The 16,031-nt window shown below is 45.3% G+C and overlaps 1 long non-coding RNA gene across 1 annotated transcript; it reads right to left on the bottom strand.

Moving 5' to 3' along the window:
* Window positions 1-1,219: 1,219 nt before the first annotated feature.
* On the bottom strand, window positions 1,220-10,483 carry LOC135819788 (uncharacterized). The gene is made up of 3 exons (XR_010553977.1): window positions 10,366-10,483; window positions 6,255-6,377; window positions 1,220-1,344 (listed from the first exon to the last, which is right to left on the bottom strand). It is a non-coding gene; the product is annotated as an uncharacterized LOC135819788 (long non-coding RNA).
* Between the last annotated feature and the right edge of the window lie 5,548 nt (window positions 10,484-16,031).

The raw sequence follows: 16,031 nt of genomic DNA, 5'->3' as shown, positions 1-16,031 counted from the left end.
CGACCTCTCTTGGCGCGGTTTCGGAGCTGCGCTGTAGATTAGCACCGTGAATCTGCGTGATTGATTAGTGTAATCAAGCTGCCGGCCGGCAGGTGTCCATGCGGCGCTAACACGCTCTAGCCGCTGGCTAGTGCGCCAAACATCACCTGGAATCTATCTAAAAGTATACCGGGGTAATGCTTATGCTTCTGTTGAGTATGAATTATACCCAATATTCTCCAGACACAATTCACAATGGGGCAGGTAGGTGGAACGACATTTATTAGGGTAGACGAAGAGACGGAGACAAAGACGAACTACTACGGCTACATTATGATTATTGACGAGAGCGAGATTATTAAAGAGAGAGAGATTATTGAAGAGAGAGAGAGAGAGAGCTCGACAGAGAAACAACGCAATATAAAGGGCCTGGGTAGCTATGGCAAACACGGGCGCGCAAGTAGCTACCCAGGCCAACGGAACGAAAGGTGAGTATGACGTAGTACGGGTGCATGCAGGCCGGCCAGCTTAGGAAAGATTTGAATTCTTTATTCTCACGAGGGCACCATCGCCAATAAGAGATAAATTTATGAGAAGGTGAGATTGTGGGTTATGCAGTTGAAAAGTGATTTACAACACTTTGAATTTTACAAGTATGGGAGAGGGTAGGCACTGCAGGAGTGGATTGAGTTAATCAGCAGTGAGCAGATTTCTTGTTTGAAAGCAGGCCGGGAGGAGACGTCACGTATGCTAGCAGGAAGGGCATTGTAGTATTCTAGGACTTGTACAGTGGGGAGTCTTTACAGCGATCGGTTCTGGAGGGTGGCAGGTGCCAAGTGCGTGCGTGTTGAAGGCTGTACTGGGCAGTAACTTGAGCGGGGGTGTTGAGCATGCGTATGCGTTGTGGGGCATATTGGTATTTTATGGAGTGGGCAAGAAGGGTGAGCTTAACTTTGCGGCGAGAGAACAGTGTCCGTCATTTGAGCCGATGTAGCAGTGTTTCAAATCTTTATTCTCACGATAGCCAGTGGCCAATAAGAGATAATAGGGTAAGAAAGGAGAAAGAGTGAGGAAGAATTGGGTGGGCAGGGCGTAGGGGTTAATGACTACTTAAGTGTACGGGCAGGGGTGGTCGCGTGTTGTAGGTAAGATTGTACGGGAGGAGATACCTAATACTTCACTCTTCTGATTGGATGCTGGCATGGAAACATTCCGGCTATATGCTAATCTAAATTAACTTACCGGTGCAGTTTGTACCAGTTCCCTCAAAACCAGTGTTACATTTACACGTGTATGAACCCATTGAGTTTGTGCATGTAGCATTGTCATGACACACATGCTGCAAACTGGTACATTCATCAATATCTGAAAATTCAAAATTCTGTACTCATTAAAATGCACTTCGTTTCCGAAGTCCTCCGAACAAATTCCAATAATCTCAGGACGGAACGAGAGAGCTTGGAAGCTCAGGGCCCTAAGCTATGCTTTTTTCCCTAGCTCATCGTGCATGTTATTAGAACTCATGGAAATGTTTTTTCCTTTGATTGGCTACATAATTGTATTGCAAAAACGTTTCAATCAGGTTGAATATGAGTTAGGCAAAAGTATTTGCAGAATTTATTGCGGATTGTAATTTTTCTCTCACTTCATCCACTTTTGGTTTGCTCCTTTTTTCTCCATTTTATCTCCATATAATCGGATTTTCTGGCTTTTTGTAGTAATACATTGACCTGTTGAGCCAATGAGGTAAAATTATATTCCATGCAATACGATACAATACAATAATACAATAATGTCCTTACCTTGATAGTGTGCTTGTGCTAAACTGTTGCTGACGGTCGAGTGCATGGTTGCCTGTGGAGCTAATTACAAAACTTTACAGTCTCCTATAATACGCATCCTGTCCAACAGCAAAAGAAGCTGCAGATTTAGTTTTTCTGCACGTTATCAGCAATGACTACTGGTCTTCAGCAACTTGGGTCTCCTGTAATATGGATTCTGTCTATGCTTTCTTAAGAGAGCATGTCTGAGAATACCAAAGTATGTGTGCAAGTGGATCTCTCCGATTTCGCTCAAAATTTGCAGGTAGGTTGCCTTTGGGGTGTGGATCGACTGTGCAAAGCCCTTGAAAAAGTTTCTGAAGGGAACCTTGAAATTTGCATACCCCTCAAAAATGGCCGAAATATCACATTATTTATGTGTCTAGAAACGAGTCACGCCACAGCGTATACGAACAAGCTATGAACAAAACTCCATCAAGCCAACATTGCCTCACCTTAGAAGAGTTCCTGGAGCAGTACCGCTTAGCCACGCCAGCATCCCAGAAGACGAGGTCCATCACCCCCTGACGCCACAAATGATCGTCTTGAAAATAGCCAATTTACAAGCGCTGGCAAAACAGCCAGCTACGTCCTCAATTGGCCAGAACTATACACCGGCAGATAGTAGAACACCTCTTCTAGCGCTGAGGACATGTCTCCCATCTTCCTTTTGGGGTTTTCTTGAAATAAACTTTTTTGAATTTTTCCACTCGACCATGCTGAAATACGGCCAAAGTCCTGCGCAGGAAAGCTCGCCCCTCCGCGACGTCTCCTCAGCAATTTCTACTCCAACACTACTCCCAAGGCCGCAGAACAAAGTATAGTGTTGACTCTGACAAGGAAAAGCAGCGGTGATCACTTGTCACTCCAAACGACAAGCTTCTCCTTGCGCCACCAATAATTTTTTGTGCGACTGTTGATGCAAAAGTGACTGAAGGCCTGAGCGCATTCGAGGTTAACACGACACCGTCTACCACATTGAAGAAATAGGCAAAAAAGGCATAGGGATGTTATTCAATCTGTGTGGACCCTGGCTAGCGCCAGACGTTACGTCCTATCACCAATTCGGCAACTAACGTCCATTCAAATTGCCAATTGTTGTGAAATGGCGCTTTCCTTGCATCAAATTCTTTCTTGGCATGCCAAAGAAGTTTGAGAAAGTGAGCGCGACTCATTTCACAGCAGTTTGTGCGCAAAAACAGTAAATACGAAAATATACGTAGTGCACCAACGTGTTCCTTTAGCTTAGACGAGATTTAACCAACCGCAGTTTTCCATCTATAATGTTCATGGGAGACTTCAGTGAGCAGCCAAAACCTGATGAAGAACAGCATAATTTATGCTCCAAAAAAAATTTGGGCAAGGATGTACTGTCAGGGGCATAGCAGTCGGTCCGGCCGGTCCGTCTTTGGCAGGACCACCTTTTCGCCCGATCACGCCCAGAATTCAGAATTTTGCACTCTACTTCCCAAACTTTTCCCTGGGGAAACCCCCGACCACCTCAGGCCGGACCACCTCCAAGGGCAGTGTTACGTGCCTGACTGTACAAGTAACATGACCAATGATTGTGCAATGTAGTAAGTTACTGAGCATTAGATTCTGTAGTCTGTAGCCTAGTGTAGGCCTGGAAGATATACCTGGAATGTAATCATTTTGTAATGTTGGATAGCTAGCTGCATGACATACATCATCAGTGACATATACCATGTGATCTCCCCCCCCCCCCCCAGCCAAATCCTGGACAAGCCACTGCCGAACAAGTTACCACGGAAGAAGAAAAATACAAGATCACTATCAAAAGAACAAAGCACAAATTTCAGGTTTTTCTTGGAAGATTGTTGGTTTGCACCTTGGAGAAGTGTTGGGGCTAGGTGTCAGGTCGCCGAATGTCTCAGTACTCCTTGTCAGTTTTGTGCCATTTTGCCGCACTCGCTGACTGTAGAAGATTCTGGTTACGTTGGTGGACAGTTAGTCATAACTCGTTACATTTTGTCCTTCTCCTTTTTCACTATAATTAAATTGGCTCACCATCCTAGTTTAAATAATTTTTCCTGCCTTTTACTAAGGTGATGTAAAAGGCAAAGAAGACAGTATGTAATAGCTATGAAAAGTATGAATGCCGCAGACATCACCACGCAACATGACAATTTGTTCAAGGTTTGGTTTTGTGTGTTTCCAAAATCAATTTTCACGCTCCGATCATCTGTGGAAATACCTCTACTACCGACACAACCAGAGCAAGTCGAACACACGGTGCAGAGGAAGAGTGGTGGATCACTAAGCCAACCGAATGTGCCTTCTCCACCGTTGCCCTTGCCGCCACCGGAGCCACCACCAGTGCCGTTGGTGGCTGGGGTTGGGGAGGAGTCGGCAACAACGACAGTACCGCCAATCACAGAAATTGATCCCATTTCTTTGACACAGTATCCGGCTGCGTGGACACCGCAGCACCCTCCGGCGCTTGATCCGTGGGTCCAGAGACCACGGAAGTCGACCGCCAATTATTCAACCGAAATATATGCTAGGAATGGCCAAGGCCCACGCGGAGCATCGAAGGAGACCGGAAGCCGGGGGCAAAACGAAACACAATCTCGGGACGTAGATGAGGTAAGGACAGTGGCACGGGACAGACGTAGGAAGGAGAACATGGATGGTATCAGACGACTGACTGGTGGTGAATATGAGTTGGGTGATGATGCGGCGGATGATGAGGATACAGATGACGACGAGGTGGATGACGGCGAGGATACAGATGACGACGAGGCGGGTGATGACGTGGCGGCGGATGACGACGAGGCGGATGACGATGAGACGGCTGGTGGTGATGGTGATAAAACGGACGAGGAGGAGTCAGGTGGCAGGGAAGGTGATGGAGCTGATGAGGGTGAAATTCGTAAGAAGTCAGCTGTGTACTTGCATTTGTTATCTCGTCCCGATTGTTCGAGTGTTTATGATGATTCCCACTTCTCTGTACTGTGTCGTGTCCGTTATGTCCAGCAGTTGAAGGTCCTTGAAGCTGTTTGTATTCGTACGCATAAGCCCGATTTGTGTAAGCAAAAAGAACATGTTTTAGCACTTAAGTTATTTTCGTGAGTTTGCACCCCGTGTTCATGAGTTGTTTCTGCACTGTTCATGCCCGTTTGTCACACTTACTCTTTATTTTAGTTCTCACTTTTTTGTAATACTTACCACAAGTTACCCGTCATGTGTCACACTTCTTTGGATTTGTAACCTTTGTTTTTCCCTTGATCTCTTTAGTTCCGTATTTCCACTGATGATCGGAGCGTGAAAATCGATTTTGGAAACACACAAAACCAAACCTTGAACAAATTGTCATGTTGCGTGGTGATGTCTGCGGCATTCATACTTTTCATAGCTATTATTAAACTTTTATATCCACGTAGATTATTTGTAAGATAATGTCCAAGGCCTTTTTACAGCATCTGAGGAAAAGGCATGAAAGTTTACTTCTGCAACGTTGGTATTGGAGGACACGAAGTTTGTGCTCCTTCTTAGTGCTCTAAACCAAGAATCTGAGTCCTGTCATTTTTCAAACCCAATTCCCAGTTGCACTACAGTTCATTCACAAATAATCAATCTCTGGGCTTTTGAAATCTGCTTTTGACTGAATTCAGCTCAAGAACATTATCCACCTTTTCAGGAAATGGATACTAAAAACTGAATTGGAAGAGCATTTTTTTCAGCCAAAAAAAGTTCCATCAATGCTTGGTCGCACAGATGGTGACTTTAATGCACATTGCGTAGAAATGAATGGTGTGGCGGATCGGTTATTTGATTTGTGTGTTTTTTTGGGTTTTTGTGAATGACTTTTCTTGTGCTCTTGCTCTGATGTTTCTACGGAATCCCTTTTCTGTTGGAATAAGAGAGCTTGAAAGGTCAGGGCCCTACTCTATGCTTTTTTTGCCTGGCTGATGACGGTGGTGGCAGAGGTGCGTGAATTCGTCCCTGTACTGTGTACGAAAACGTCAGTCCTGTTGTTAGTGCCTTACTTACTAAATCCGTTGCTGCTCCGGCAGTTGCTGCGCCAGTCACCAGTGCTCCTGTGCCCGAGAAGTGTTCATGCAAGCTGGCGACCAACTGGGCAGGCATGACTCAAGCCAGCGTCTTTGGTGGCAAGTGGGCTGGAACATAAGCTAATTCCAGATGTGGCATCTTTTCGTTTGTTGACCAAAATGAAAGCTTAGAATGGTTCCATTGCTCATCATGAATGCTATTAGAACTAGTCAGCTACATCTGTGTAATGAAAAAAATGTTTCCATCCATTACAATAACATGCATCGTGTATGTATAGGTTCGAAAAATCCCACCGTTGCTGCAGTCAGTGATTGATTTCTATGATCCTGGGCTCTGTGGAAAGCTGTGGGTTTACTCTGTCAATGCAATGTGGCCAGAAACAAACAGGCGCAACAATGATGCCAAGCTAAAGTAACTTACCGTTGCAGCTGGTACCAGTTCCCTCAAAACCAGTGTTACATTCACATGTGTATGAACCCATTGAGTTTGTGCATGTAGCATTGTGATGGCAGTCATAGTTCAAACTGGTACATTCATTAACATCTGAAAAATTATGTAAAAATCACACCATTAGCGAACAGTATTTGCCAACATAATCGATAGTACAGAGCATCAACAAGTCGAGTTTCGGCAGTTTCGGGTGAAATTCGAGAATCGTCACGAAATGCACTTAATCGGGGTGTGTTAACCCTTTACCAGCCGCAGAATTTAAAATAGCGGTGTCCACTAGATTGAGAATAGAGACTAAACGGTGAATAATTTGTATTGACACCTTTATAGTTCTTGAAAGCTGGTAGAATTACCTTTCATATGAGACTGGAAACAAGCGGATAACCTGTAGCGTCGTTGCCAGTCATGGCGAACAATAATTCAAGCAATGCGGCCGGATTAGCAAATCGAGGAACATAGCGGTGTCCACTAGATTGAGAATAGAGACTGAACGGTAAATAATTTGTATTGACACCTTTATAATTCTGGGAAGCTGGTAGAATTACCTTTCATATACGTTTGGTTGGTCACATTCCCAATCAAAAATGATAATGGCTGCCACGAGCCAAACAATGTAGCAACAGGTTCAAGTGCCTCAAATCATGCACTCAGAAGTACCAGGCTCTCTCAAGGAAACTAGAGTTGGGTAAAAGAAAAGACAGCCGCCGTTCCACAACGACATCATGGAATTGTTATATCAAGTGATTCTTTATTGATTCTGGCGCGTTAGTTTGGTCAGGTGATTCTTGCCGATTCCCATTCCAGAATGGTTTTCATTTACATTCTGAAAATGCCCAACCAAACGCAACCTAAAGTTACGTTTAGTTGGTCACATTCCCATATGGGAATCACTTGGAATCACTCGGAATCATTCTCGCCCGTTTGGTTGGTCAAAAAAGTGCGTTAGGTTGGTCACATTCCACATGATTCCAGAATGGGAATCGCTGAGAATGATTCTTTTTGGAGAATGAATCGGAATGGGAATCGGCAAGAATCACCTGACCAAACTAACGTGCCAGAATCAATTAGGAATCAGTTGATATAACAATTCCATGATGTCGTTGTGGAACGGCGGCTGTCTTTTTTTTTACCCGACTCTAGTTTCCTTGAGAGAGTCATGGTACTTCTGAGTGCATGATTTGAGGCACTTGAACCTGTTGCTACATTGTTTGGCTCGTGGCAGCCATTATCATTTTTGATTCCGGAATGAGAATGCTCATTCCAGCATGTGAGGTGGAATGATCATTCTCCAAAAAGAATCATTCTCAGCGATTCCCATTCTGGAATCATGTGGAATGTGACCAACCTAACGCACTTTTTTGACCAACCAAACGGGGGAGAATGATTCCGAGTGATTCCAATTGATTCCCATTTGGGAATGTGACCAACCAAACGTAACCTTAGTTTGGTCAGGTGATTCTTGCCGATTCCCATTCCAGAATGGTTGTCATTTACATTCTGAAAATGCCCAAGCAAACGCAACCTAAAGCTAAGCTGATAACATGAAGCATCGTTGCCATTCATGGCGAATAATAACTCAAGCAATGTGGCCGAATTAGCAAATTCAAGGAACATGAGGATATGTTCTCTGTTCAGCTTCAGCTCATGCACCAGTTCATCTGTGAGCATCATACTCCGGAGAATGAAACACCCTGAGGCAAGAAAACGCACAGGTGCACCGGATGACCTTCTCTGTTGGTGCAGTTAGAGAAGAAGAAAGCAGTCTTGCTTCTCTTGCGATCCTGCTTCCAGCAGACAACACTGTTGACTCTTCCAGACGAACCAGCACATTCTGGAATGTGTACAGAGTGCACTTGTCTGTAGTCAGCTGCTGGTGCTGATATAGCACGCTCCAGAGCTGGTGGTGCAGAATGCATTGGCAGATTGACGAGATGACGAACCAGCTGCTCTCAAAACTCGTTTTGCGAATAGCGCACGGGCCTCTTGATTGCACCTGAATTGGCTTCTCTTGATTGTACCTTAATTGGCTTCTCTCCAAGCAGCAAACAGTTTATAGGCGTTGATGGCCGCTCCCTTGAGGAGATTATAGAAGATCACTTTGTTGAATTTCATTGATTTGGGGAGAATACGGTTGCTACTAGCCAGTTGATCAAATATATCAACTCCTCCCATGTTTGCGTTGTAATGTTCGATGGCCACGGGCTTGCAACATGTCACGTCCTGGAACTCTCTGTTGACTCTTCGTTTTCTTGTGTTCTCTGTGTACTCAGTGGCAGAGGGAATTGTGGACAGCACAGTTACAACTCCTTTCTCCAACCACTGCACATAAACGATGTCGCCGTCATGCTTATAGCGCATGTCTCCCGACGATCCTTTTTTCTCCAACTGTTTCATGCTTTTCAGGCGATCAGGAAATCCACGTTGGTTACTGTGCACTGTTCCGACTAGCTCAGAGTCATTGGCCTTCGGTGCTTGAGCAAGGCTGTGGGACGTATAGTAGTTGTCGGTCAAAATCTGATAGCCTTGCTTCAGGGACGGAGTCATGAGTCGCATGACGAGGTCGTACGTAAGGCCATGTTGACTGACATCCATTGCACCACCGGAGTACATCTCGAAATTGCAGTTGTAGGCTGTGTTGGAGTCACAGAGTGTGTAAGATTTGAATCCCCATTTGACCGGTTTATTTTCACATACACCTTCATGCGCTGGCGACCCTTGAAGCTTATTATTCTCTCATCGAGCAACACCTGTTGGCCGGGCTGCCAAAACTGCATGGATTTAGCACGGATGACTTTCTGCAGTCGATCATCCGGGTCGGCCAAGTCGGAACATTGAGCTACGAGGCAGCTACGAGGCTATGGACAAAACTGTAAAAGGTAGGCAGCAAGGAAAAGCTAGGAGGTGAAGAAAAAGCTAGGAGCAAAGGAGAAAAAGCTAGGAGCATAACTGTGAAAGGCAGGCAACAGCAGCGAACTCTACTTTCACAAGGGCAACACTAAAAGCAAGGCACGTGGGAAACGTTTGGAGCAGAAGAAATACGAGGTGTGAACTGCAACCTCTCTTGGGGCGGTTTAGGAGCTGCGCTGTAGATTAGCGCCGTGAATCTGCGTGATTGATTAGTGTAATCAAGCTGCCGGCCGGCAGGTGTCCATGCGGCGCTTACACGCTCTAGCCGCTGGCTAGTGCGCCAAACATCACCTGGAATCTATCTAAAAGTATACCGGGGTAATGCTTATGCTTCTGTTGAGTATGAATTAGACCCAATATTCTCCAGACACAATTCACAACGGGGCAGGTAGGTGGAACGACATTTATAAGGGTAACGTTAGACGAAGAGACGGAGACAAAGACGAACTACTACGGCTACATTATGATTATTGACAAGAGCGAGATTGAGAAACAACGCAATATAAAGGGCCTGGGTAGCTATGGCAAACATGGGCGCGCAAGTAGCTACCCAGGCCAATGGAATGAAAGGTGAGTATGACGTAGTACGGGTGCATGCAGGCCGGCCACCTTAGGAAAGATTTGAATTCTTTATTCTCACGATCGCCAAGAAGAGATAAATTTATGAGAAAGTGAGATAGTGGGTTATGCAGTTGGAAAGTGATTTACATCACTTTGAATTTAAGTATGGGACAGGGTGAGCGCTGCAGGAGCAGATTGAGTTAATCAGCAGTGAGCAGATTTCTTGTTTGAAAGCAGGTCGGGAGGACACGTCACGAATGCTAGCAGGGAGGGCTTTGTAGTATTCTAGGGACTTGTACAGCGGGGAGTCTTTACAGCGATCGGTTCTGGAGGGTGGCAGGTGCCAAGTGCATGCGTGTGGAAGGCTGTACTGGGCCGTAACTTGAGCGGGGGTGTTGAGCATGCGTATGTGTTGTGGGGCATATTGGTATTTTATGGAGTGGGCAAGAAGGGTGAGCTTCACTTTGGGCCAAGAGAACATTGTCGGCCATTTGAGCCGATGGAGAAGTGTTGTAGTTAAGATTGTACGGGAGGAGGTACCTAACACTTCTGCCTTCTGATTGGATGCTGGCATGGAAACATTCTGGCTACATGCTAATCTAAATGAACTTACCGGTGCAAATTGTACCATTTCCCTCAAAACCAATGTTACATTTACATGTGTATGACCCCATTGAGTTTGTACATGTAGCATTGTCATGACACTTATGTTGCAAACTGGTACATTCATCAACATCTGAAAATTCAAAATTCTGTACTCATTAAAATGCGCTTCGTTTCCGAAGTCCTCCGAACAAATTCCAATAATCTCAGGACGGAACGAGAGAGCGTCAGGCGAAATTGCTGGTCAGTCGGCGACATGCATTTTTCACAAAAATTTGCGTTTCACCAGCTGGGAGAGTATGCGTGTACTCGAGTCTCATCCTGAGCACGTTTTTTTCTTCTTTTTTTCAGCTCCAGTATAGCTGTATTTTTCATTGCAAAGCCGTCCTCGATTGTTGTGTTTGTTGTTCAAACGAAGTGGACATTCAATCATGAAGGCAGAGGACATAGGAGCCTGATTGGAGTTTCTCGTGGCATAGGACGGCCACACAGAGAGTCAGAGACACTTTGCGATTTTCTGAAAATAAAATACCGTACGCACGATGCTGAGATCAATTTGTGCGATATCAAATTGTTTGTGATCCACCACATCGAGCAGCCAGCCGTGCTGCTACCCACAGTCAACTGGGTACGTGTGGCCAGGCACAAGGGGTACATGGATGCGGCTTGGAAGCTCAGGGCCCTACGCTATGCTTTTTTTGCCTAGCTCATCGTGCATGTTATTAGAACTGATGGAAATGGTTTTTTTCCTTTGATTGGCTACATGATTGTATTGCAAAAACGTTTCTATCAGTTTGAATATGAGTTAGGCAGACGTATTTGCAGGTTTTATTACGGATTGTAACTTTTCTCTCACTTCATCAAATTTTGGTTCACTCCTTTTTTCTCCATTTTATCTCCATATAATCGGATTTTCTGGCTTTTTGTAGTAATAAATTGACCTGTTGAGCCAATGAGGTAAAATTATATTCCATACAATACGATACAATACAATAATACAATAATGTCCTTACCTTGATAGTGTGCTTGTGCTAAACTGTTGCTGACGGCCGAATGCATGGTTGCCTGTGAAGCACATTACATAACTTTACAGCCTCCTATAATACGCATCCTGTCCGACGGCAAAACAAACTACAGATTTAGTTTTTCTGCACGTTATCAGCAATGACAACTGGTCTTCAGCAACTTGGGTCTCCTGTAATACGCATCCTGTCTATCCTTTCTTAGCATAATGCTCGGGATAGCACTCGCTACTGATCTTCGGAAACTTGCCCTGACTTTCACTCACAATAAGACTGTTGCAATGTTCATCGTTCCCAAGCGCTTAAATGGTCGTTGGTTTCTCCCACAATTTCATCCTACTGTTGTACAACATGCTATACGACATCCTTTTACCGTGCAACACTGTATTGATGTCTGGCGCGGTCGCCTTCATCTCTGGTGCGGGTGTAATCTAGTGACTTCGTACATGCGTTATAACAAGAGTACTCTTGGTTATATTAATGGACCAATCCCTTTGTCTTGGTTCATGAAAAGGGCAACGCGTGCAAGTAACAGTTAGCTCATGTAAAGTCCATGGTTTTGTATTTACTTGGTATGTGGCAGCTTGTGGGACAGAGAGACTTTTGCTCCCGAGCTTGTGTATGTCAAAAGTGTTTTACGTCGAACATGACGGCTCGCTTTGAATTACAGAATGGCTGTTCCGATAAGAACTCTAACACCAGAAAAATAATAATGGCTACAATTTCCAATCATGCCACAACGAACTGATCGGCTACATCATTGTATTGCAAACAGTTTCCATCTGTTCGAACAACATTCATGATGAGCTAGGCAAAAAAGCATAGGTCAGGGCCCTGAGCGAAATAAATAAACTTTCTCTTTGCATTCGAGGGTAACACGACACCGTCTACCACATTGATGAAATAGGCAAAAAAGCATAGGGATTTTTTAATGGGTAGCCGAGTGGTAGGCGCGGTGAAATCAACAAGAATTACTTTTATTCTACTTTCAGGTACACACCTGAGATATAATTATTAGTGAAAGAAGAAGCGGCAAAATAACTGACTTTCTCTCCGGTGCACACCTGGAGGTTGAATAGCTCGTTATTATCAAAATCTCATCTTCATCAAAACAGAAATGCGCAGCCGCTTTTATGCAGCAGACGCCGTACGCTTACATACGGAGATACACTAAATATACATCAGGCAAAGTTCCGTATTAGTTCCGTACTGCTTGCGTATTGGTCGGGCAGGGATACTACACCCTCCCTTCCTACAGATAATCACGCCCTCGTGATTTTCAAAAAATTAGTGAGGAGTTACGAACAACAGCGTCAACCGGAAGATGGCAAATTATATCGGAAATGATAACGTTTAGAGTAAACAGAAGAAATGAACTGATAACAAATCATAAAATAGAAGTAAAAAGCACACCAGGTTCACACGATCTCACGGGGTCAAAAGGGAAAGAACTGTCCTCCAAATAGGACCTGAAACCACAGCACTCTTGCTTCACGCTGGCACAACCCGCCAGGAACATCGCAGTTCAAAAACCGAACTGAATACACTATAACTATAAGGGGCGTTGTCACACACATTGTCCCACGTTAGCTGGGTAAGCCGTGGCTCACCATGATCAGACGCCTACCAAACTAAACTGGATTCACACACTCGCATAAAGGAAGACTGAAGAGAAGAGGGAGACTGAAGGAAGACAGGAAAGAAAATGCCATACCTGGAATCAGCGTTAGTAACCACGGCGGCGGCTGGAGCTATGGCGGAGGGCGAGCCAGGTTTTATCTTCATCTTGGTTGAGCCGGTGACTCAGAGCGGCTAGCTCGGCGTCAGACAAATGACCTCCCTCATCGTCTTGAATTGTGGTCTTCACATTGTCGATAGTATCGCTTTGCGCGACGTAAAGAGTGATGGTCTAGCCAGGAAGAGTGTTGACGAAAATCTGCATCCCACTACGGAGGCGAAGTACCAAATGAAGAGTGGGCTCCTGCTTCCGACTGCGTGCCGGCGAAAATTAAACGCTGCTGGTCTTGGGGAATACCCTCCTTGTCTTGGGCAGCAGACTGCCTGTTGTCGTCCTCATCAGCTTCGCCATCACCACCGGTAGTAAACATGTAGGTAGCGGGTCGCTTGGAATCGCCATCGGAGTCTCCAGTGGACGCCATGCGGAGGGAAGGGTCATCCAAGCTAGCACCCTGACTGTGCTGCAAGCTAATAAGCAGGGTCAAGTCCAGGAAGGCAAGAAACGTGATTCTCATCATGATTCGTCGCAGGGAGCTGCAGCGGGTTGAGCCATGGGGGTCTGGGGTCGAATCACGTTGTTTTATTTAAAACTACACCGCTGCCACCAATGTAATGGGTAGCCGAGTGGTAGGCGCGGTGAAATCAACAAGAATTACTTTTATTCTACTTTCAGGTACACACCTGAGATATAATTATTAGTGAAAGAAGAAGCGGCAAAATAACTGACTTTCTCTCCGGTGCACACCTGGAGGTTGAATAGCTCGTTATTATCAAAATCTCATCTTCATCAAAACAGAAATGCGCAGCCGCTTTTATGCAGCAGACGCCGTACGCTTACATACGGAGATACACTAAATATACATCAGGCAAAGCTCCGTATTAGTTCCGTACTGCTTCCGTATTGGTCGGGCAGGGATACTACAGATGTTATTATAGCTGTGTGGACCCTGGCTAGCGCCAGACGTTACATCCTATCACCAATTCGGCAACTAACGTCCATTCTAATTGCCAATTGTTGTGCAATGGCGCTTTCCTTGCATCAAATTCTTTCTTGGCACGCCAAGGAAGGTTGAGAAAGTGAGCGCGACTCATTTCACAGCAGTATGTGCCCAAAAACAGTAAGTACGAAAATATACGTAGTGCACCAATGTGTTCCTTTAGCATAGAGGAGATTTAACCAACCACAATTTTCCATCTATAATGTCCATGGGAGACTTCAGTAGTCTTGGTAGTCACTGGTCTCTTCGTCGTCGCTTGAAATCATCCTGCCAGTCTTCATCCCAGATTGGCTCGTGTATTCTGGCCTCGCATTCCAGCTCTTGCATAACGCATTCTGCACTGAACCTGTCATTGGCGTCCAGGTGCAGAAGGTTCGTAACGAGGAAGTTTGCGAATTGCGGCAGGTTGTGGGAAATGAGTTTCTGGAACTGCAGAGGATATGGGTTGGGGCCGAGGTCTTCCGGTGTGCCCTTATCCGGCAAGTTTACCATAAAATAGTGGACGTCTTGATTGCTCGTGTTGGGGACACTCCAGGGTAGCTTGAACGTCCTGATCAACACTTTCAAAGACATCACACCAAACTGCCACATGTCCACGAAGGGACCCAGATTCAGTTCGGCGCCCCTCGGTAGGTGGGTCACCTCGGGACAACGAAACTGCAGCATGTCCGCGAACAAGCCTATGCCTCCTTTCAACTGACGCCCGCTTGTAAGCTTGGCTGAGCCGAAGTCAATCTCCTTGGTGCTGAGCGTGCCGTTCAGCGCTACGCCAACAGCAAAGCTCGACGACTTTATGTCTCCATGCAAAACGCCGATGCTATGTAGGTACACAATGCCCTTGGCAGCGTCACCTAAGAGCTTGACGCGCCTGTTGTAAGTAGCTCATGATTGTGTTTACTACTGTTTTAACTATTTTCCTCAAAAAAATGTCGTTCCCTCAGAAGTTATTCGCTGATAAATTTTTTAGGAACCTATTTCTCTCTTTTTTCCACGTGGACGCGGAGTCTTTTTCAAGTAGGGGTGGTATGTTAGGTTCACGATCTCACATATGCACGCACTCGCACACTCGTATGCACTCGCACACTCGTACGCACTCGCACACTCGTACTCACCTTTACTCTCGTACTCACCTTTACACTCCCGTGCTCACCTTTGTTTCCTTTTCTTACCTTTTCTTCCGTTGGCCTGGGTAGCTGGATTCGCGCTCTAGTACATTCATTTCCATAGCTACCCAGGCCCTTGATAAGCTCTGACTTGGACATTTCTCACTCTCTTTTCATCGAATCTCAAGACTAAGACTATTTGACCTTCGTCCTCTGTGACTGTCCGCGTGTGTGACCCGGTGATCTTTACAGTACCATCGCCTGGAATGCTAGATTATCGAGAAGCTGATAAGCTCTGATCTGCCATACTGGCTAGAGAATGTTCGCCAGAACAGCCATCGATTGACTCATCTGGGTGCTTTCCTTCTTGTTCACGATGCGAACAAGTTACGCACACGGTGACAAGAAACATAAATATAACTTGGCCTGACCTAATAGAGCATAAAAAGTCGATTATATAGGAAACATAAGTCAACATACAAACCTCTGCCTCGGTTTTTATGCAGGTCTATATCGCCCATATAATGACTACGTATTCTTATGCTTCTAGTCTAGTCTAGAGAAGAAGGTGAGCAGAAGCTTTCGGTTGTTAAAAATGCTGCGTTGACTACCCCACCACCATTTTTGTTCATGTAATAGCTTGGCTCCTGTAACAACCATGACTTTGCTGGCCAAATAGCTGAAGCTGCAGTCAATTCACTTATTATCTCATGTTTTCAGTGCCCCTATATTATAGCTTCAACAATTCGGTAGCTCCCCCCTCGATCTCTCTCTCTCCCTGGCTTCCCACCTCTTTCCTTAGTGCGTCTAGGTGGC

The sequence above is a fragment of the Sycon ciliatum genome, chromosome 6 (assembly GCF_964019385.1).
Source record: "Sycon ciliatum chromosome 6, ocSycCili1.1, whole genome shotgun sequence".
In the NCBI taxonomy this organism is placed as follows: domain Eukaryota; kingdom Metazoa; phylum Porifera; class Calcarea; order Leucosolenida; family Sycettidae; genus Sycon; species Sycon ciliatum.
The sequence above is the reverse complement of the archived record's forward strand: the minus strand, read 5'-3'. Positions and strand labels throughout refer to the sequence as shown.